The sequence below is a fragment of the Cupressus sempervirens genome, chromosome 7 (assembly GCF_028749045.1).
Source record: "Cupressus sempervirens isolate cs-2001-9-10 chromosome 7, ASM2874904v1, whole genome shotgun sequence".
Classification (NCBI taxonomy): domain Eukaryota; kingdom Viridiplantae; phylum Streptophyta; class Pinopsida; order Cupressales; family Cupressaceae; genus Cupressus; species Cupressus sempervirens.
In genome coordinates, this window is record NC_143124.1 from 386,317,304 (window position 1) to 386,339,602 (window position 22,299).

A 22,299-nucleotide genomic window follows, 5' to 3' on the forward strand; every position below is an offset into this window, starting at 1 on the left:
GGTTATAAAAGGCAGTTTCATAAAGTAAATGAATGATCTATCTGTTTTATTTTGTGATTTTTGGTAAAGGATTTTTCCTGATTGGTAAGATAAAGCCACTGCTAAGGTATAGTGGTTATGTTTGATCTATATTTCTAAATATAGGTATTCTTTAACTGTACTAACTATGGCTAAGAGGGAAAGCCTTTGCTGAAAATTTCTTGGCAATTCATAATTGAGAACAATTTTAATTCATATTTGTATATTACTCATAAATTGTGATTATGATTTTTGGAGAATATTTATCTTCCTATGTTTGAGAATGATTTGTATTGGTATTTGGGAATGTGGATATTCTGAAATTAAAGGCCAGCTATATCAGCGTGCTTTGTGTTTGCATATCTATTTGTGAGCACTAAGGGCCCATTTGACTGTGGGAATAGGAATAGCTATTCTAGAATAGAAAATGGGGCTATTTATTCCTGTTCTCTATTTGGTTCAGCCAATATTTGATGGGGAATTTGCGGACCCCAAAATTTATGTTTTCTAAATTAAATAAAAGTGGAATAGGAATACATATTCCAATAACACCTATTTGGGTGGAATTGCAAAACCCCATTTTTGGGCCAAAATTGGAATACATATTCCTATTTTACTTTGTATTCCAATTTCGATTTGGTGCATCCAAACGAAAAATTCAACATTTTAAGAATTTACATATGCCTATTCCGGTTGTATTCCCATTGCCAAATAGGCTCTAAGGGTCCGTTTGGGGAGCGGAATAGGAATACGTATTCTGGAATACGTATTCCAAAAATTGTGAGTTCCTTGTTTGGATGCACCAAAATGGGATTGGAATACGAAGCAAAAATGGAATATGTATTCCATTTTTGGCCCAAAAATGGAATATGTATTCCATTTTTGGCCCAAAAATGGAGTTTTGCAATTCCACCAAAATAGGTGGTATTGGAATACGTATTCCTATTCTATTTTTTTAAATTTTAGAAAACATAAATTTTCAGATCCGCGAATTCCCATCAAATACTGGCTGAACCAAACGGAAAACAGGAATTGAGAATTGGCTGAACATAGCGAACATAGTAATTGTTCGCTATCATTCTGGCATCGACCTACTGCAAATATTGGGTTCCATTTACCTGGATATTAGTATGGCTCATTTGGTAATTTTGGTTCTTGTTTATATGTTGTTTGAAAGCCCAATTTCTTTATTGTTGCATGCTAGTCGTTGATTATTACCACTCCATTGGCATTTCTCAGGTCTTGTATTGATCGCCTTTACTGCTGCGTAGAAGTTTATTGTAACTATGATATTTGGCATTGCATTTATAAAATTTGGCATCACTACTATTGGTTGTTTGGCACTGTACTTTTGAATGCTAGGGCTTTATATTTCGACGTTAATATGCCTAGTCAGCTTCTTTTTTGTGGGTGGTACAGTTTACTATTTCTTTCCATCAGCCACGGGCCTGTTTGAATACCATAGACGTCAAAGTGTTGAATTGTTGCACCTGGGTGTCCATCTCCTTTGTTTGGGACACTAGTGTTTGTAAAATTTTCTTTAGTAGTCGGGGTGTGCTTGTGGAATCTGCTAAAACTTGTATGTGGCGATCATCATGTTCAAGGAATTTGTGTTGTAATTTTGATTTTATAATTAGCTTGAAAGGAATACATTTAAAACAAGGGGAGAAAGCGTCAAAGTTCTTGTTTAGTGTGGTGGATTGTGAGATAGGAGTTGCACATTTAATGGTAAAATGAATGGTATTATACTATAATTTATAAATTTTGACATTAAATCAAATAAATTTAAAATTTTGAAATGGTATAATGGCAATGAAGAATTAGATCAAGTAAGAAATAATTTCAATATAGAGGTCATTTAAAAAGTAACCAATGTTTGAACTCAGATATGTTTGTTCAAATGGACATATCACATATAGATGGAAAATAAGAATTTTAATATCATTTAAAAAAAACATTAATAATAAATATGTTTTTTTTTCACAACCACTCCATCACATATGGAATAATTCCTTATTGGACTGCTACATGGCTTAAAAGAAATGAATCATTGACATAATTAAAATAAAATTATTATATTAATTACGGGTTCATCTTATCCAATGATGGGAAGCAATAACAAAAAAAACAATTACAATCATAATTATTATTCACTTCCAAAAAGAAACAGATTAGAAGGAATTGGAAACATGCAGCCATAAATGGTGTAGAAAACTGTATTTCTCTAGCGGTATTATTGTTGTGTAGAAGATAAAAATAGAACATTATTATATATATAGGTATGAAATGAATCACTCACTGGGGGGATTCTCTTATTCAAGTCCTCCAAAACATTTACTTTGGATCAGATGTCAAAATTATGTAAAGCTAATAAAAAATTAAAATAGCAAAAATGACATGTTTAAGGTATACAGAGGTTGGCTGGAATGCGGGAGGTCTGAAGGAGAAAATGCAAGAAGGCTTGACAACCATCAGTTTATCCAAGTTCTTTATTGTATAGTTCATTGTTCTGGGTCTTTATTTTCATGTTCAATCAAAACTACATCAGAAAATAAGAGAATATTTCCTTTGGTATTGTTAATTTAGCTGAATTCAAGAAACTAAATGGCCTATGATTTTATCATAACCGTGTTGTAATGGTCTGTGTTAATGTGACGGGCTTTGCAACAGTAGGTGTCCATCAAATTCCATGAATGAACAAAATAGATTTTTGGTTAGAAAATTCCATAACCAATCTAAAACTTCATGTTAATTGTGATTATGAATGGGAAGGCCAAACTACTAGATGGAAAAGGAAATCTGGTTGGATCTAGCAAACAAAAAAAAGGTAACCTATTCTATCTTGATCTCAATGAAAGTTCATGTTTTATTACTCAAGTAGAAGAAAGATGGTTATGTAACAAAAGATTATGTCATATATATTTTGATAATCTAGTTAAGATAAGAAAACATAGAAGAGTAAGAGGTATTCCTATCTTGAGGAAACCTTATATGAGTCTATGCAAAAATTGTCAAATTGATAAGATGGGAAAGACTAGTTTCAAAAGAAAGAACTATCATTCTGAATAAGTCTTAGAGCTTGTGCATATAGACTTATGTGGACCTATTAGAATAGAGAGTTACAATGGAGTAAAGTTTTTCATTCTTTTTTTTATGACTATTCTAGAATGATGGCTATAATGTATCTAAAAGAAAAATCTAAAACTTTTCAAAAATTCAAATGGTATTTGGCAAGAGTAGAAAAATAAACTAGAAAGAAATTGAAATGTTTGAGATTAGATAGAGGTGGTGAATTCATCTCCAATGGATTCAATGAATTATGCATTGAAAAAGGAATTAAAAGACAAGTATCAACCTCTGGTACACCTCAGTAGAATGGTATAGCTAAAATAAGGAACAAATCCATCATAGATTGTACAAGAACATTGATGGTAGAAAAGAATATTGCAATCAAATACTAGAAAAAAAAACTATCAACATTGTAGTTCATACTTTGAATAGAGTATAGCTGAAGAAAGAATCAAATCAAACTCCTTATGAACTATGGTATGGCTACAAACTGAATGTAAGTTACTTGAAAGTATTTGGTAGAAAATGTTATATCTTGAAAGAATCTAGAAAAGGAAAATTTGATTTCAAAGGTGATGAGGGTATATTTCTAAGATACTCCTATAGAAGTAAAACATACAAATGTTTGAATTTGTCTACTCATAAAATCATAGAAAGTGCACATGTGAGAATTGATGAGTTTGCATAAAAGAGTGGAGAAGAAAGAAAAAAAGAGCCAAAGGATTATAGAAGATTTGTCTACTATGCACCTGATACGCCGCCAAATCAATCTAAAAGAAAAAAGGCTTCACCTCCCAATTCCCCAAAATCTCCAATAGCCAATGAGTTGCAGACAGTGCAACCTGAGTCACAATTTGAAGGACCCAAGTTACAATCAGAGGCTACTGAGCTACTACAAGAGTAAACTAAGTCTAATGGGCCTGAGTTAGAGACAATGGGACCTAAGCTTGATACAAAAGTTCATGATGAAATTAGTGAAACTCATTCCAAATCCAAAGAACCTATGTTAGCAAGATATGTCAAAAAGCATCATGCACCTGATTAGATCATTCAGATGAAAAAATGAAAAGAAACAAATTGAGAGGTACAGGTTTACTTGCTAAATTTGAACCTAGAAATATTAACGATGCTTTGGATAATGAAAGTTAGATTGAAACAGTGAATGAGGAAATAGAACAAATAGACAATAAAAAACTTGGACTCTTGTTCCTAGACCTAAGGATAAAAAAGAAATTGGCATAAAGTGGGTATTTATCAATAAGCTAGATCAAGATGGAAAAGTTTTTAGAAACAAGGTTGGTGTGTAAGGTTATTCTCAAGAAGAAGGGATTGATTATGGTAAAAAATTTACTCATGTTGCAAGAATAGAAGGTGTTAGAACTTTACTAGCGTATGCAACTCACAAAGAATTTAAAGTTTATCAAATAGATGTAAAATTTGCATTCTTGATGAAGAAGTCTACATTGAATAGCCTGAAGCTTTTGTAGATCCAAGCAAAAAGGACATGGTCTAAAAATTACAAAAAGTATTATATGGTCTCAAGAAGGCTCCTAAAGCTTGGTATGAAAGACTTCATAACTACATGATACAAATTGGTTCTCAAAGAATAAATGATAACAATAGTTTGTATATCAAAGAAGGACCAGACAAAAAGATTATGTTGGCAAAAATATTTGTTGATGATACTTTATTCATAGGAAATGATGACTTGTGTTGAGCATTTTTAGAAGAAATGAGTAAAGAATTTGAGATGTCTATGTTTGGAGAGATAAAAAAATTTGTTGAATTGCAGATTCAACAGAAAAATGATGGCATCTACATTGCTTGATCTAAATATATCAAAGAGATAATAAAGAAATTTGGAATGGAGGATTCAAGACCAATTGGAACCCCTATGTCTACTGGATATAAACTTTCCAAAAATGATAATTCCAAAGAGGTAGATCAAACCACATACAGATCAATGATTGGAAAATTGTAGTGTGTAGTGCATACTAGGCTTGATATTGCATTAGTAGTCAATATGGTGGCAAGATTCTCAGCAAATCTCAAAGAAAATCACATGATGGAAGTCAAAAGAATCATGAGATATCTGAGAGGTACTAAAGAATATAGTCTATGGTACAAAATAGGAGGCAATTTGGACTTAAAAGTATTGGCATATTCTAATTAGACAGGAAGTATTGATGACATAAAAAGTACCAATGGTGGAGCATTCTTTCCTAGTAAAAGACTAGTGTGTTGGACAAGCAAGAAAAAAAATTGTATCTCTCAGTCCACATCAGAGGTAGAATATGTGGCAGTAGAAGTCAATTATTCTAATATTGTTTGGTTCAAACAATTGTTGGTAGGTATGAAGGTAGAGATCAAGGATCCAATGGTTATATACTATGATAAAACCAGTGCAATAAATATATCAAAGAATCCAGTGATGCATACCAAAATAAAATATATTTCTATTTAATATCATTTCTTAAGAGAATTAGTACAAGATAAAGAAGGTTGGAATATGTGAATACAAAAGAACAAATTATAGACATATTCACCAAGTCATTATATAAGGATGCATTTCTATATCTAAAAGGTAAGCTAGGGTTCATTCCCCTATTTGAAGCTCACTAAATGAAGTTTAGTGATGCATCAACTAGAGCATTGTTGAAAATCATTCGGTTGGTGCAATATTGACAAGGGCATATTGCAAATGAATTAGTACTTGAGGTACATTGATATTCACTGTTTATTTTCTTTGGCATGAGATGTCAAAGAGGGAGAAGGTTTTTGTCATATCTTATAAAAATGTTGTAAAAATATGTCATAGAGAGAGAATGAACTTAGTCTAATATCAAAGGTAGAGTTTTCTATTAGAAGAAGTTGTAGCAGATAGACATTTTTTGACAAAGGGAGAAATTGAAGGCAAAAAGAGTTCACACTGATAGAGGGAGTTCTCATGGATGAGAATTAGAATAAAACTAAGGATATGTTCCTTAATTTATTCTTGCTCCAAAATAAAATAAAAAATTTATTGTATTATGACATGTGTTGCCATCAATGCCAAAGAGGGAGATCGTTGGAACAATTGATTAATTGTGTATTGCCTTTGATGTTACACAAAATGTCATGTCATTACTAGTCAGTGTATCCTAAGCTCACTCAAACATTGAAGACAATTTTCTATGTCTACCAAGCATTCCAGAGTTTACCTAGTTCAGAAGGCAATATCTATTGAGTTCACTCGAGTGCCAAAGGAAATTTTGCAAAAGATGAGTGTTAACTGAGCTCACTCAATTAATGAAAAAAATTTTATATGGAACCAATGTTAACTAAGCTCACTTAATTACCAAAGGAACTTTTTGAATATGTAGTGTTAAGCGAGTTTACTTGGTTAACATAAGAAAATTATTTCTGAGTTAGTGTCTACTGAGCAGGGTCAGCTAACAAAGGATTTTTTTGTTTTGGCATATTAAGTTCAATTGATTTATTTGTTGATTCTAGTCAACTAAAGAGATGAATATTAATTATTCTAAGTTGTATTCTAGCTAACTTGACAATATGAAAGATATAAATATAAGGTCAAGTTGAGAGTTAAAAAGTGAATGCATGGAAGATAATTAAAGATCTAATGATACTAAGAGGAAGCAAATTAAAAGGATAAAGCAGATTATCTTTGTGAAGCTAAAAAGATATATTCGATGAAGAATGATCAAGTATACAAGTTAGAATTGAGATATGTAATCAGCAATTTAGTTACATCAGAAATTAAGTCATCTTATTGTTACTCTCTAACTATTCTAGCAGTGATCTAAATCTCTTAACAGATTTGGCTTAACAACTATTTGTAAATCCTCTAACAAGGTGGCATTTACAATAAAGGATCTAAAGACCTCTAACAAGGCCACTCCTAATAGGGTGATTAAATCCTCTAATAGGGTCACACCTAATAGTGTGTTTTGTAACCTTTAATAGGGTTGGCTCCTAATAGAGCTCACTTTAGAAGAGTGAAAATTAGTAACTAGTTGCAATTGGTGGTTTTTCTCAAATTGGGTTTCCACGTTAAATCTTGGTGTCAAATGTGTTCATGTTATTTCTCTTATGTGCTTGAAACTAAGTTAAAATAATATTAATCATAGTCAACATATTAAGATTTGAATGTTGAGTATTTGCCAAGCATTTTTAGTGTTTACTAAGTTAGATCATTTTATGTGTGTTTGTTAAGCATCAATAGAGTTTAGTTCTCAAAGTTTATTTTGTACTAACATCTAAGGGATCTTGAAGTTGTATTTTTTAATCTGGTCATAACCTAGAAGGGCTTAAAGTTGGCAATAGATGTTGATAAATTTATGAATCAATAAAAGTTCTTGTTCTCTCTCTCTCTCTCCTTAGTGTTGTTCTTTATGTGTTTTCTTTTGTTGTGTTTACTCAACAAGGTGTTTGGATAGTTAGGTGTGCCCTTAGTCCTACCTATTCATGACCCCTCCTTGTGCCAGCTGGTATCAAAGCTTAAGGGTCCTTGTGGAGATTGGATCATGTAAAATCCTAATTAAATTTAGTTGTAGGTGGAAAATCTTAAGATTTGACATATAGCTTGTAGAGGGTTATGATCTTGTAGGAACCTGATTATAAAGATGGTTGAAGGTAGAGGAAATATTGACAATGCCAGATTGGATACATTGAGAAAAATTATAGCCATATTAGATTTTTTGGAGGTGGCCCATAGGGAAAGAGCACATATTGATGATGTGAGTGATGATGATGCAATAGAACCAAACCCTAATCGAAAACCTAAAGAAAGTCAAGATGAGGAAATATTATTGAAAGTATTGTCTAGGGAACATTCAAAGCCTATTGTAGAAGTTGTTCCTTATGATGGAAAATTGGACACCAATGTTGTGTTGGATTGGATCTCTAATATGGAGAATTTATTTGAGTTTGAAAACATTCCTGATAATATATAGGAAGGTGAAAATTATAGTCATTGGATTGAAAGGTCATGCCTCACTATAGTGGGAGAATTTGCAAACTGATAGACAAAGGATAGGAAAGAAGAAGATCAAAGTTTGGCTGAAAATGGTAAACAAGGTGAAGAAGAAGCTCATTCCTACTAATTACCAAGTTAGCTTGTTGAGGAAGATACAAAGTCTAAGACAAAGGGACATGATTGTAAAGGAGTATACTAAGGAATTTTATAGATTGGACATCAGATCTAGACATGTGGATGATGATGTTGAGAAAGTTGTAAGGTAGCTAAATGGATTGAGATATGGAATTAATGATGAAATAAGTTTTGTAAAATTGGAAAGTGTGGAAGAAGAATATCGATATGCCTTGAAAGTTGAAAAGACCTTGGAAAAGAAGCATGAACAAAGACAAAGAGGTAGAGGTGGTATATTCTAGAGAGGTAGACACAGAAGTGGATCCTATGGAGATGGAAAATGTGACAATTCTATGCAAGAAAAGGACAAATATGAATGGGAAAATGATGAGAAAGGCAAGACCGAATGGCAAGGTGGTAATTCTTAATGAGGAGGTACTAGTTCTTGCTGAGGAAGAAGTAATTCTTATTCTAAAGGTAGCTTTTTGGTAATTCTTTTAGATGTGGCAAAGAAGGCCATAGATACTTTGAGTATAGATCCTCTAAGAATGAACAAGGTAACACAAATACTATGATTCAAGAAGACATTGAGGGTTCACCAAGTGGACCTGAGGCTAGAGAAAATTTGATGGTGAGAAAAACTTTATGTAGTAAGTGCATCGATGAGGAACTTGTTCTAAGGAGAATTTTTTTCAAAACCAGATGTAAGATGGCTGGAAAATGTTGCAAGGTGATCATTAATAGTGGAAGTTCAACAAATTTGGCATCGAAAGAGCTAGTTACAAAGTTGTAGTTGTAGAGGCTAAAACATGTGAACAATGCATTGTGAAGTTCAAGATTGGACATTATTTTGATAAATTTTTGTGTGATATTATGCATATGGATTGTTGTCATATTTTATTGGGTAGACCCTAGAAATATTATAGATATTTTGTGCATGATGGAAGATTGAATTAATATGCTCTTTGGGTAAATGGAAGAAATAAAGTATTGTTGCCTTTGATTGAAAGTCAAGATGAAGTTAATTATACTATTGTGATAATTTTTATGGTTAATGGAAATAAATTTTAAAAGGAAATGAAGAAGAAACAAATCTATTTTTTCATAATTCCTAGGAGACTGAGTTATGCTAGTCATAACCAAATGACAAAGAGAAGTGGTAACCGTGTAATAGGCAATAGTGGTAACTGAGTAACAAACAATAGTGCTAACTGAGTGATAGACAGTGGCAACTGAGTGACAGCAAAATCTATTAGTATTGACTGAGTGCTATTAGAAATTGTAAGTTTTTTGAATGTGTCTAAAGATATTGTTGAAAAGGATATACCTGATGGTTTACCACTAGTGAAAAGTATAAGTCATTGTATGGACCTGATTCCTAGAGTTATTTTACCAAATAAAGAACCATATAGATTGACACCTACATAGAAGGAAGAACTTAGCAAACAAGTGCATGAGTTGTTGTAGAAAGGTTTGATCAGAGAAATTTTGATTCCATGTGTTGTATCTAATGTATTAGCACCTAAAAATAATGGATAATGGAGAATGTGTATTGATTCTAGAGCTATTAAGAAGATCACAATGCAATATAGGTTCATATGCCAAGGATGGATGACATAATGGATTATTTGAGTGGAGTAAAGTATTTTACAAAGATTGATTTGATGAGTGGTTATCATCATATTAGAATCAGAGAAGGCGATGAGTGGAAGACTTCTTTCAAGACAAAAGATGATTTGTATGAATGGTTGGTAATACCTTTTGGTTTGACTAATGCACCTAGTACGTTCATGAGGTTGATGAAAGAAGTTCTCAAGAAATTTTTGGATAAGTTTGTCACTGTTTATTTGGATGATATTCTGATATTCAATAAGACTAAAGAAGAACATCTTGAGCGTGTTAGATAAGTATTATAAAGATTGAAAGAATAGAAGTTGATGATTAACTTGAAAAAGTATTCCTTTATGCAAGAGGAGATTGTTTATTTGGGATTTTTGATTTTAGATGATGGTTTGAGAATGGATCCTGAGAAGGTTAAAGCAATTTTGGAATGGCCTACACCTAAGAATGTGGGTGAGGTAAGATCATTTCATGGTTTGGCTATTTTCTTTGACTCAAACAATGGGAGGAGATAAAAAGGATTTTAAGTGGACACATGGAGCTGATAGGAGTTTTGAGAGTTTGAAACAAAAGGTTGTTGAGTTACCTATACTAGCTTTACCTAATTTTTATAAGGTATTTCAAGCTAAATGTGATTCAATTGGTAGTGCAATAGGAGCTATATTGAGTAAAGAAGGTAAACATGTTGCTTTCTTTAGTGAGAAGCTGAATGATGTTAAAAGGAAGTACTTTGTGTATGATCAAGATTTTATGCTATTATTAAATACTTGAAAAAGTGGAGAAATTATTTGTTTCCTAAGGAGTTTGTGGTGTGTATTGATCATAAAGCTTTACGATAATTGGAAAGTCAACATAAGTTGAATCAGAGACATATGAAGTGGGTTGAGTAATTGCAGAGTTTCACATTTGTGATCAAACATAAAAGTGGAGTCACTAATTGAGTTGTTGATGCATTGATAAAATGATGTTCTTTGTTGGCCAAGATGAAGGTTGAAGTTCTTAGTTTTGATGAAATGAAAGAGTTGTATGATATTGGCCCTAATTTTATGAGGCATGGAGATAGTGCAGAGCACCAAATATATCAGATCACATGAATAAATATGATGAGTATTTCATTCAAGAAGGTATTTTATTCAAAGGAATTCAATTATGTATATCAATAAGTGCTATGAAAGTTAATTTGATTAAGGAAAAACATTATGGTGAATCGGTTGGACATTTTGGAATTGATAATATATTGAGTTTGTTGAAGGATAAGTATTATTGGCCACCAATGTATAAGGATGCTCATAATTTTGTATGGAGATGTGGAGTTTTTCAAGTTGCAAAAGGAGTAAGTTAAAATACTAGATTGTATACACCTATTTTGGTTCCTTAGAAACCTTGGAGTGACATTGCTATGGATTTTGTTCTTGGATTACCTAAGATAGAAAAACATTATGATTACATATTTATTGTTATGGATAGATTTTCTAAGATGGTTCATTTCATACCATGTAAGAAGACATCAGATGTTGAGCATGTTGCTGAGATTTTCTTCAAGGAGATTGTTAGATTGCATGGATTACAAGGAATTATTATTTCTGATAGAGACAGTAAGTTTGTTGGTAATTTTTGGAGGACTTTGTGGAATAATATTGGTACTAAGTTAAGATTCAGTTCTACATTTCATCTGCAAACAGATGGACAAATAGAGGTTGTGAATAGAAGCTTGGATAATTTGATGAGATGCTTATTTGGAGACAATCCAAGTAATTGGTAGTAGTTATTATCCCAAGATGAGTTTTCATATAATAATTATTAAATAAGAGTATGGAAAAAAAAAAACACCTTTTGAGATTGTTACTAGAATGCAGCCTAGAGGAATATCAAATTTTAGGGATATTGCTGGTGAAAAGAAGAGAAGTGTTGAAGGGGAAGAATTTGTTGGTTTTATGAAGTCTTTGCATGAGGATAGTGAAGTTAAACTTGGAACAAAGTAATCAAAAGTATAAGGAGAATGTTGGTATGTCTAGAAGACATCATATTTTGGAAGTTGGTGATGAGGTGATGGTTCATTTGAAGAATGATAGATATTCTATTGGAACATATAGTAAGTTGATGATGGAGCTTGGACCTTGTAAGATCTTGAGGGACTTTGATGGTGGTAATGCTTATGAAGTTGAGTTATCTAATGACATGGATATCTCCTATATTCAATATTGTTGATTTGTATAAGTATCATGAGTTAGATGATGAAATTGTTATATCAAATGATTATCCTAGGAAGAAGATTGAAGAGGTTAAACAACTATTGGATTAGTGAGTTGGTAAGAGCACAAGAGAAAAACATTACTATGAGTATTTGGTGAAGTGGAAGAATAGACCAATTGAATATTCTACATAGATTTCTCAATCTAAGTTGGATTCAGCTTAGGTAAGATACTTGCATGATTCAAGAGAATCATTTCTTTCAACCCTATTTTTCTAATGCATGAGCATCCTAGGTTACCTTGCAATCCTACACTTTTTTTCATTCTAGCAATTTAAGTAAGTTCTAGCTATGTTGATTCAGTTCTCCAAACATTAATCAAGTTCTTTCAAAGCTTATCGAGTTATAGTCTTTGCCATGTCTAGTGTTGATCGAGTGGGTCAGTGCTAACTAAGCTAATCAATGTTGATTGAGTTCCTCCAAAGTTAATCAAGTTGTTCAGAGTTGACTGAGTGTTCCTTCATGCATCGTGTGACCCTATAATTGATTATTAATGCTTATGTCCTTCTTTGACTAAGTTGTCTAGTTTTTGGTTCTTAGTTTCATCTGACTCTTGTATTTAATTTGGATCATGAATTTAATAATAGCATCTTGTCTAGCGATAAGTTTTGACTATTTTAAGGTTGACCTTTCTTTTATGTAATGCTCTAAAATATTTTGCAAGTCATTTTGGCAAGTATAAGTAGACATATTTAGTTTATTCTAGGGAGAACTAAAGAGAAAGAGGAACTTAGAGAGTTCAGAGTAGATGTTGTGAATTTGAAGCTATATTGTAGACCTTGAAGTTGTATTTTTTTAATCTGGTCATAACCTAGAAGGCCTTATAGCTAGACATGTATGTTGATAACTTGATGAATCAATAAAAGTTCGTGTTCTCTCTCTCCTTAGTGTTGTTCTCTATGTTTTTTCTTCTATTGTGTTTACTCAACAAGGTGTTTGGATAGTTAGGTATGTCGTTGGTCCTACCTATTCATGACACCTCTGTATGCCAAGTTTCCCTTGATCTATTTCAAATGTAATGAGGTTGGTTACTTTGCTATCAAATATCATAATAGATGCAAGTCTGATAAAAATGACAAGAAAGGAACAAGAAAAAGAAGAATAGGGATTAAAAATACAAAGCAAATAAGCCATGTTACAATATTGAAGAAGAGCATATCGAGTCTAGTTCTGATGATGACAAAGAAGTAGTTGAAATGGTATATGTTGAAATCAAGGAAGACCCAAATGATGAGAGGTATGAGAATGAAACTTCCCTAATTTCATGTGTTAGTAAGAATGATCAAGGATTATTGATAGTGGTTGTTCACATCACATGATGAGTGATCTAAGTAAGTTTGGTAAACTTGAAGAAATTGATGATGGTGGAACTATTGAGTTTGGTAATGATGTTCCATACTTAGTGGAAGGTAAAGAATAACTATTTGTAAATGATAGGATCATATGTGATGGTGTATACTAGGTTCAAGGGCTTAAACATAATTTTTTAAGTGTTGCTCAGTTAAAAAAATTAGGTTACAAGATGAAATTTGAGAAAAATAAGGTTGAGATCTCTAATAATGAATGTAATCTAATGGGAACAAGAATGAAAACAAAAGGTAACTTATTCTATCTTGATTATATAGTTGAGATATGTAAATTTACTAGAATTGAAGATTTTTTGTTATGTCATAAAAGGTTGTGTCATGTAAACTTTTAAAATATGGTGAAAATTAGTAGAAAGAATAGAGTAAGAGGCTTACTAAATTTTTAAATATCAAAAAATGCTATGTGCAAAGAATGTCAAATCAGTAAGATGAAAAGGTCTAGTTTTTCTAACAAGGTACACACTTCAAATGATATTCTAGAATTAGTGCATACACATTTATGTAATGCAATTGGTGTTGACAGTTATTATGGTGATAAATATTTCATATTGTTTATGGATGACTATTCAAGGATGATGATTGTAATGTCCGTGGAGGTGAGATCATATGCATTTGATATTTTCAAATGGTATAAATCTAGAATTGAAAAGGAAAATAGTAAATGTTTGAAATGTTTGAAATGTTTGAGTTCTAATAGAGATAGTGAGTTTATGGGTACTAAATATGTAACTTTTTTACTGAGAATGGCATCAAAGGATAATTATCTGTAGCAAGGACACCACAAAAAAAATGGTATTGTTGAAAGGAGAAATAGACCCATCATATATTGTGCAAGGACTTTGATGATTGAGAAGGAGGTCTCTCAAATATTATGGAGAGAAGCAATTACTACTATTGTATATAATCTCAACTGAGTTCAATTGAAGAAAGGAATAAAGAAGTCACCCTATGAACTATGGTATGGTCATATACCGAATGTAACTTACTTCAAAATATTTGAGAGTAGATGTTACATTCATAAAGATACAAGGAATGGTAAACTTTATGTTGAATTAGATGAAGGTATATTACTAAGGTATTCATCTAAGAGTAAAGCTTATAAATTTTTGAAGAAAGCTATTAACAAGATGATTGAATGTGCAAATGTAATATTTGATGAGTTTATAGAGAAGAATGATGTCGAAAACAAGAAAGAACCTAAAGATTACCAAAAGAAATTATGCGGTAAAAGTACAAATTTGTGTCACCTTTTAGGCTAACTTATCAAAATGACTGAATTATAGTATTTCTATCTAAAATTCAATTTTTTTTAAACATATGATCTAGATAAATTCATTCTAGCTAAGTTATATATGGTCTCACACTTTTCCTATTGGAAATGTCTATTAAATGCATGTTTTATACTAGTTTGTATCCAATTACTAAAGAAATAAAACTATTTTAGAAAAGTGGTGTTTTAATAACTCTTACTATTCTTTATGATTTTTTTTAATAACATATAAACATCATTTTGTAGAACTCAAAGTCAAGAATATTCTCATGTAGAGTTTATAGTGTTTTAATTAGATATAGTATATTGTAATTTAAAAAATCCATAACCACATATTTTAACACATGAAAAGATGTCAGTTTTGAGAAAGAAAAAAATATTAAATCATATCAAAAAAAATCTAAAAAATATGTGAAGTTCTAGAGTCTAGAGTACTCTTCTAGAATGTATAACTTTTCAGATTTGTTTTGGAAAATGTGGTAGGAGATGAAAACTATCGATTTCAGATGAGTTAAAATTTCAATCCATATAAAAGAGAAAATATAGGTCTAAAGCCCATTTTTGTTTTTTTTTGTTCTGGATATATATGTTAGGTATAACATAGTCCAAAATCAAAGGGAAATAAATTTATTTCCATATAATTTTGTGATGGTAACTAGACCCCTAATTTTTAGCATTTTTAAACACTTAAAAATTATCTATAAAAATAAGGAAAATATATAAATTCTTATTCCAAATAATTATTAAAAATTATAATCCTAAAATTCATCCATTTCTACACATTTTATTAGTTTACTTCATTTCCAAATTCAAAATAATAATACCAATTTTATGTCATTAAAGGTGAACAATTTTACTTTTGTTAGCCTTTTCCTTTACAAAAGGATTACACAGGTTTGTTCTTTTACCCTATGTCTATAAAGAGGCACCTAATACTCTACTTGGGTTATAGCATAGAGCTACCAAGAATAAGACAATTTCTACCAAGTCATAGACAACTATACTTAAGCACCAGACAAGTCAACCCAAGTAGGAAGTTGAATTTCTATAGAGTGAAAAAAATATTAAAAACCAAAGAACTGAACCTATATTAGCCTAATATGTGAGGAGGAAGCATTCACTTGAACAAATAATTGGAGATAGAAGTGTTGGAGTATAAACAAGAAACAAGATAAGAGAAGGTACATGTTTGATAGCTGATTTTGAATCTAGAATAGTATAAGTTGCATTGGATGATGAGATGTTTGGTTAATGCTATGAATGAGAAGATTGATTAGATTGAGAAGAGAAATACCTAGACACTATTATTGATACCTGCTGATAAAAATGTGATTATGACAAATTGGGTTTTCATAAATAAATTGAATGAGAATGGAGAAGTTGTACGAGACAAGGCAAGATTAGTTTGCAAGGGTTACACACAAGAAGAAGGAATTAATTATTGTGAAACTTTTTTACCTATGTTAATATTGGAAGGAGTATGAACACTAATGACATGTGCTAAATACAATAAATTCATTTTTTATAAAATAGATGTATAATCTTTATTTTTAAATGGAATACTTGAAGAGGAAGTCTATATTGAATAGCTTGAAGGATTCATTGAACCTAAAAAGAAGAACATGGTCTTCAATTTCAATAAAGTGTTGTAAGGACTAAAACAAGCCTTAGGAGCATGGTATGAAATATTACACTCTTATTTGATTAAGATTGGATTTTCTAAAATAAGTGAAAACAATAATCTATATTTTAAAAATGATGCTAAAGATATGGTGTTGATTGCTGAAATATTTTTGATGACATAATATTTGGAGGAAATGACAGGTTGAGTAAGGAATTCTTTGAACAAATGAGTACTAAATTTGAAATGTATATGTTCGTGAGATGAAAAAAAAATCATTGGATTACAAGTTCATCAAACAATGAAAGATATCTATGTTACTCAATCTAAATATGTGAAAGAAATCTTGAAAATATTTGGGATGGATGAGTTTAAACTAGTCAGTACAACTATGGTGACTATAATGAACTTATCAAAAGAAGGCACTACTAGTGAGGTTGATCAAACACTATGCAGATCTATAATTGGAAATATATAGTATGGTGTACATGTAGTAGACCAAATATTGCATTAGTTATTGGAATTGATGTAAGGTTTTCATATAATCCAAAGAAGACGCATATGACTGTTGTAAAAACAATATTCAAACATCTTAAAGGAACTAAATATTATGGCCTATGGTATAAAGAAGAGGGTGACTTTAATGTTAACAACTACACTAATGTTGATTGAGATGGAAATATTGATGACAGGAAAAGCACAAGTGGTGGATCTTTCTTTTTAGGAGAAAGATTGATTACATGAATAAGTGAGAAATAAAGTTGTATTTCACAATCTACTATTGAAATTGGATATGTTTTTTTTTGTAATCAATTATTCAAATATTTATTAGAAGGAACGCAAAAAGACATAAACAAACCATTACTATTTTTTTTAATAATACAAGAGCCATAAATATTTCAAAAAATATGATGATGCATGCAAAAACAAAGCACATATCATCAAGTATAATTATTTGAGGGAGCAAGTACAAGAGAAGTGATTAAGGCTTGAATATGTAAAGTATAAGGAACAAGTTATCAATATATTTACTAAGCCATTACCTAAGGATGCTTTTGAGTTTCTAAGAGGTAAACTAGGGGTTCTACCCCTATCCAAGATTCAGTAAGAGAAGCTACATGTAGAATTTTTCATACTTTAGGAGCATTTCTGAAGTTGTGAATTTGAATGTGATGAAACTAAAGTAGTTAGTACATGAAAGGTGGAAGGATAATTACAAGGTTTTATAAGTCTCGTGATGAAATTTATAATGGCCTTTGTTGTTTCTATCAAAGGGGGAGAATATACCCAAAGGAGGGAAGATTACTAGAGATTAGTATTGTCTAAAGGAATGAAACACTAAAGAAATAGAAATTACCCAAAGGGGGAGAACACACACAAAATCTAAAAGAAGATTGAACCTGCAATATGAGTCCATATCCAAAAGGGGATATATGTTGAAAATGTTTAAGAATTGTTTCTACTTAAGAGACACACTAAGTTATATAGTTCTAGATTGAAGGAAAAGAGATGAAAAGTTGTATTATTGTTAATACATACATTTAATTGTTTAGTGTAATGTTTTATAATGAAAAATTTTATGTTATGTGTTCCCACCAATGCCAAAGGGGGATATTGTTATGCCCAACTAATAATATAATTAATAGTGGGGGATTGCTAACTAATAAGTGTTATGAATGTATGTAAGATTTTCATATCATTTGTTATATTATCATTAATGTTGAAGTATTATTTGGCTAGACATTATACTAACTTACTAGAGTACCATATCATTAGATTGGTGAAGAGGATTTGAAGAAAGTATGATGAAGAAATAAGTGATATGTAAGGTATTCAATAGGTACTTGAATAATTTGGATAGTGATAATGTATTATTGTTTTGGTTGTTTTACAATTATGTATTGTTGTAAAGTATTAAAGAGTACAAGATTACCTAAGTTACAAGGTTAATGAAAGGAGAATGTATACACCAAGTGATTGCAATATTGTCTGAGTTAAAGGTAAAGGAAGAAAGAAAACATAATCTTACCTGAGTGAGTTAGTATTAATTGAGTTTTATGTTGCCTGAGTAAATGTCATATTTGTCAAGTGACAACAAGAGGGTAAAAGAACAAACCCATGTCACCCCTTTACAAAGCAAAAGGCTAACAAAAGTATAATTTTTCACCTTCAATGACATAAACATTGTTTTATTATTTAGAATTTGAAAATGGAGTAAACTAATGAAATGTGTAGAAATGAATGAAGTCTAGGATTATAATTTTTAATAATTATTTGGAATAAGAAATGATATATTTTCCTATTTTTTAAAGATAAAATTTTAGTCACTAAAAAATGCTAAAATTTAGGGTTCTAGCTCCCACCACAAAACTCCATGGACACAAAACTATTTCCCTTTGATCTCAAATTATGTTATAGATAACATATGTAGCTAGAAAAATCAAGAATAAAAATTGGCCTTAAACCTATATTTTCTCTTTTATAAAGATTCAAATTTCAACTCACCTCAAATCAATAGTTTTCATTTCCCACCACATTTTTCAAAATAAATCTATTCCAACCAAAAGAAAAATTACACATTCTAGAAGATGACTATTTCCTCTAGAACATCGTATATTTTTTTTGAAAAATTGATATGATTTAATATTTTTTTCTTTCTAAAAATTGACATCTTCTCAAGTGTTAAAATATGTACTTGGAGAATATTTTAATTACAATATACTATATCTAAAAAAAACACTATAAACTCTATATCAAAATATTCTTGACTTTGAGCTCTATAAAATGGCATTTATATGTTATTAAAAGAATATCATAAAAAAATAGTAAGAGTTATGGAAATGTCAGTTTTCTAAAATAATTTTATTTCTTTCGTACTTAGATATTAACTAGTTTTAAAAATGCATTTAATAGACATTTCCAATTGGAAAAGTGTGAGACCATATATAACTTAGCTAGAATAAATTTATCAAGATCATATGTTTGAAAAAAAAAATTTGGATAGAAATACTCAAATTCATTCATTCTAATAGGCTAGCTTGAAAGGTGACACAACTTTGTACTTTTACCCAAGATGAACAAGTTTGAGAAATTGGAATACATGAGGCCAACATTTAATGGAAATTTGGAAAGTTTGAGAACGTCTAAGACACAAGTCAAAGTTTGTTACAAGATCAACGATTGGGAAAATTCAAGAAGCACTATATGAAAAGAATTGAATAAAGATAAGGATGTACACAAAGTTCTATCAAATTTATAATTTTAGAATGTCTAGATTTATTGTATGAAGATTTTGAATCCAATAATTTTGCACGAACCTAAGATTGATGATGTTATTTAAATAGAAAAAGATGGAAGGGTCTAGAAGCATTGAGAAAACTATTTAAAGAGGAGAACAAGATATTTTTAGGTTGTTGATTTTATTGTGTTGTTTGGATGATAATGGTGATGTTAGTTTCATGTTGTTGATTAAGAGTTGATGTGAAGTGTGAAGTTGTTGAAGGATAAAAAATAAGGAGTTGAGCTAGGTAAACTGAGTAATAAAAGGAGAAACAAAAGGATTTAATCATCCAAGTCAAAATACAAAGTGAAAGAATATCCAAGAGAAAGATCAGATAGAGAAAGAGCAAGAATAGAGATTTGAATAAGTAAAGGTAGTTTCTATTCTTAACAAATAACTTTATATTGTTACTATTTAACCATTGTAGAAAAAAATCTTTGAAGTACTGAGTGGATCTAACAAGTCTATGAAATCCTATATGGTAACATCGACTAGTGATGTTTCTAAGGCCTTTAAATCAGGCCACTCTTTTTGTCAAGCATGGGGAGTGATAATATATAGATGATATTTTGGTAAAATCATGTAACAAGGTCATATTAATAATGTGTATGCAACCTTTAACAAGGTTGGCTCCTAGCAGATCTCACTTCAAAAGAGTAAAAACTTTGGATTACTGGTCCTACATCGCTTTTCTCTTCGTAGGGTTCCCACATTAAAATCATGGTGTTGATTGTGTGATTGTTAATTGTGTTGCAAGTTGGTTTACATATTATTACAACTTGATATTAACTAAATAAAAACTAGGTAATAACTAAGTATACTAATACTCAATAAATAAAGGAACAATGAGTTAACAATTTATATTAAAGTGAAGGAAAAAGTTGATTAATGTTTAGACTGAGTGATTATTGTTGAAGTTTATGATGTTTTATTAGTACTAAAAAATTTTAATTGAGTGCATGATAACTGACATAACTGACTCACCGCCCTCTCAATTATCTAATAGTATAGTCATTAAAGTATCACAATCCATCATATCATATCTAAAGTCAAAATAACCATAGGGAAAAGTGCAAACATGGGAGGCACTAAATCCCCCCTCCTCGACTTGGCATAAGATTACATTTTCAAGCCTATAAAAAGATAATGGCAAAAATCTCTCAGCCATGTGGCATCCCCCATGTGGTTGAAGTATTATCATTTGGGTCTCACTAGACACTTATGTAAGGAAACTTGGCAATAAAGAATATAACCGTTTCCACATAACCCATAATAAATCTAAAATAAACATGAAATTAAAATCCACATGCAAGAGAATAGACAACATACCCACAAAATGTGACACAAGATATACCTAGGAAACCCTCATTGAGGGAAAAACCCAGCCTCCAAAAGCATCCATCATCATGTATTATTCAGAAAAAATACCATTGCCATACAACCATGGAAGCCTTCATGGCCATAGCCACAACCGAGCAAACTATGTGAACAAGCATGAATCCACACATCCCATGCCATGCTTTCAATTTTCACAAATGCTCCCTTGGCTACCCTGTCAAGCCTTGTCCCGCTCGACTCTTGCCTTTTGTCTTCTCCTTGTCACTCTCTTTCACTCTTTCTCTCTCTTGTCTACAACAACTACCCTTGTGGCTGCTTATATAGTAGCAAGTCCCACAAAACCACCAAGTGGTATTACATAAACCATGTGCTAAAACCATGTGCTACCTAACCCACTGACCCCCCATTTAATATTGGGCATTTAATTCTTTCCCCCAATATTAAATAATTACATCAAATATTATCACAATGTTACAATACAACTCATCAAGAATATTCCATGGGAATCTTTACATGTTGCACGTCCATCTAGGTACAACATTACATAATAAAAATAAAATAATAAAATAACAATATTATGCAATGTGTGCAACACCCATTATCTCAAAAATCTCCCACTTGTTGTATACATTGCATAGGGTCAATCCGTAGCCACATAAATGAACAAGGGAACAATCCCTCTCAGCACATCCACCATCATGGATCAAAATACACCAAGTGCTCCATCCTGGTACCCGCAACAAAATCAAAGTATCCAGCATCTCGAACATGAATGGTCTCACCTCCTATTATGCCACTCCCACTGGACATACATAGAAGCCATCCAAAGAGAAAGCCACCCAACCTGTCGCATTAGAAGATCATAAAATCCTGTACCAACTAAAATTCCAAGTGCAAAAACTTGATCCAAAGGTAATCACATGTATCCGTAGTTGTCAAAATATCCATAGCTGAAATAGCACCCACAGCAAAGTGCCAAACCCTTCCAACTATCCATACCTCAAAGGTATAACAAGTGAATTTTATATCACAGACATATCCAATCTATAACCTGCAATCACAAGCCTCAAGAGCAATACCTGCCACATATATACCAAGAAGCTCCCACTGCAAAAGATAATGTCAAATCTATAACCAATCCACTCAACACATCTCAAAGAAGTGAATCCATGTAGTATCAAGGACATCCACAATACATAAACTGATATCCTGCAAGAACAACTCTCATAACAAGTCTCCAATGCTCTCCCAAGTTCACCACAACCAACAAAGGAAAGAGAAAGAAATAACCATGTCATCTCTCACATGACATACATGAGCACAAACCAGTGATCACAATCTCCAATCAATCTCAAATCCAATGTAGGCAAAATTGA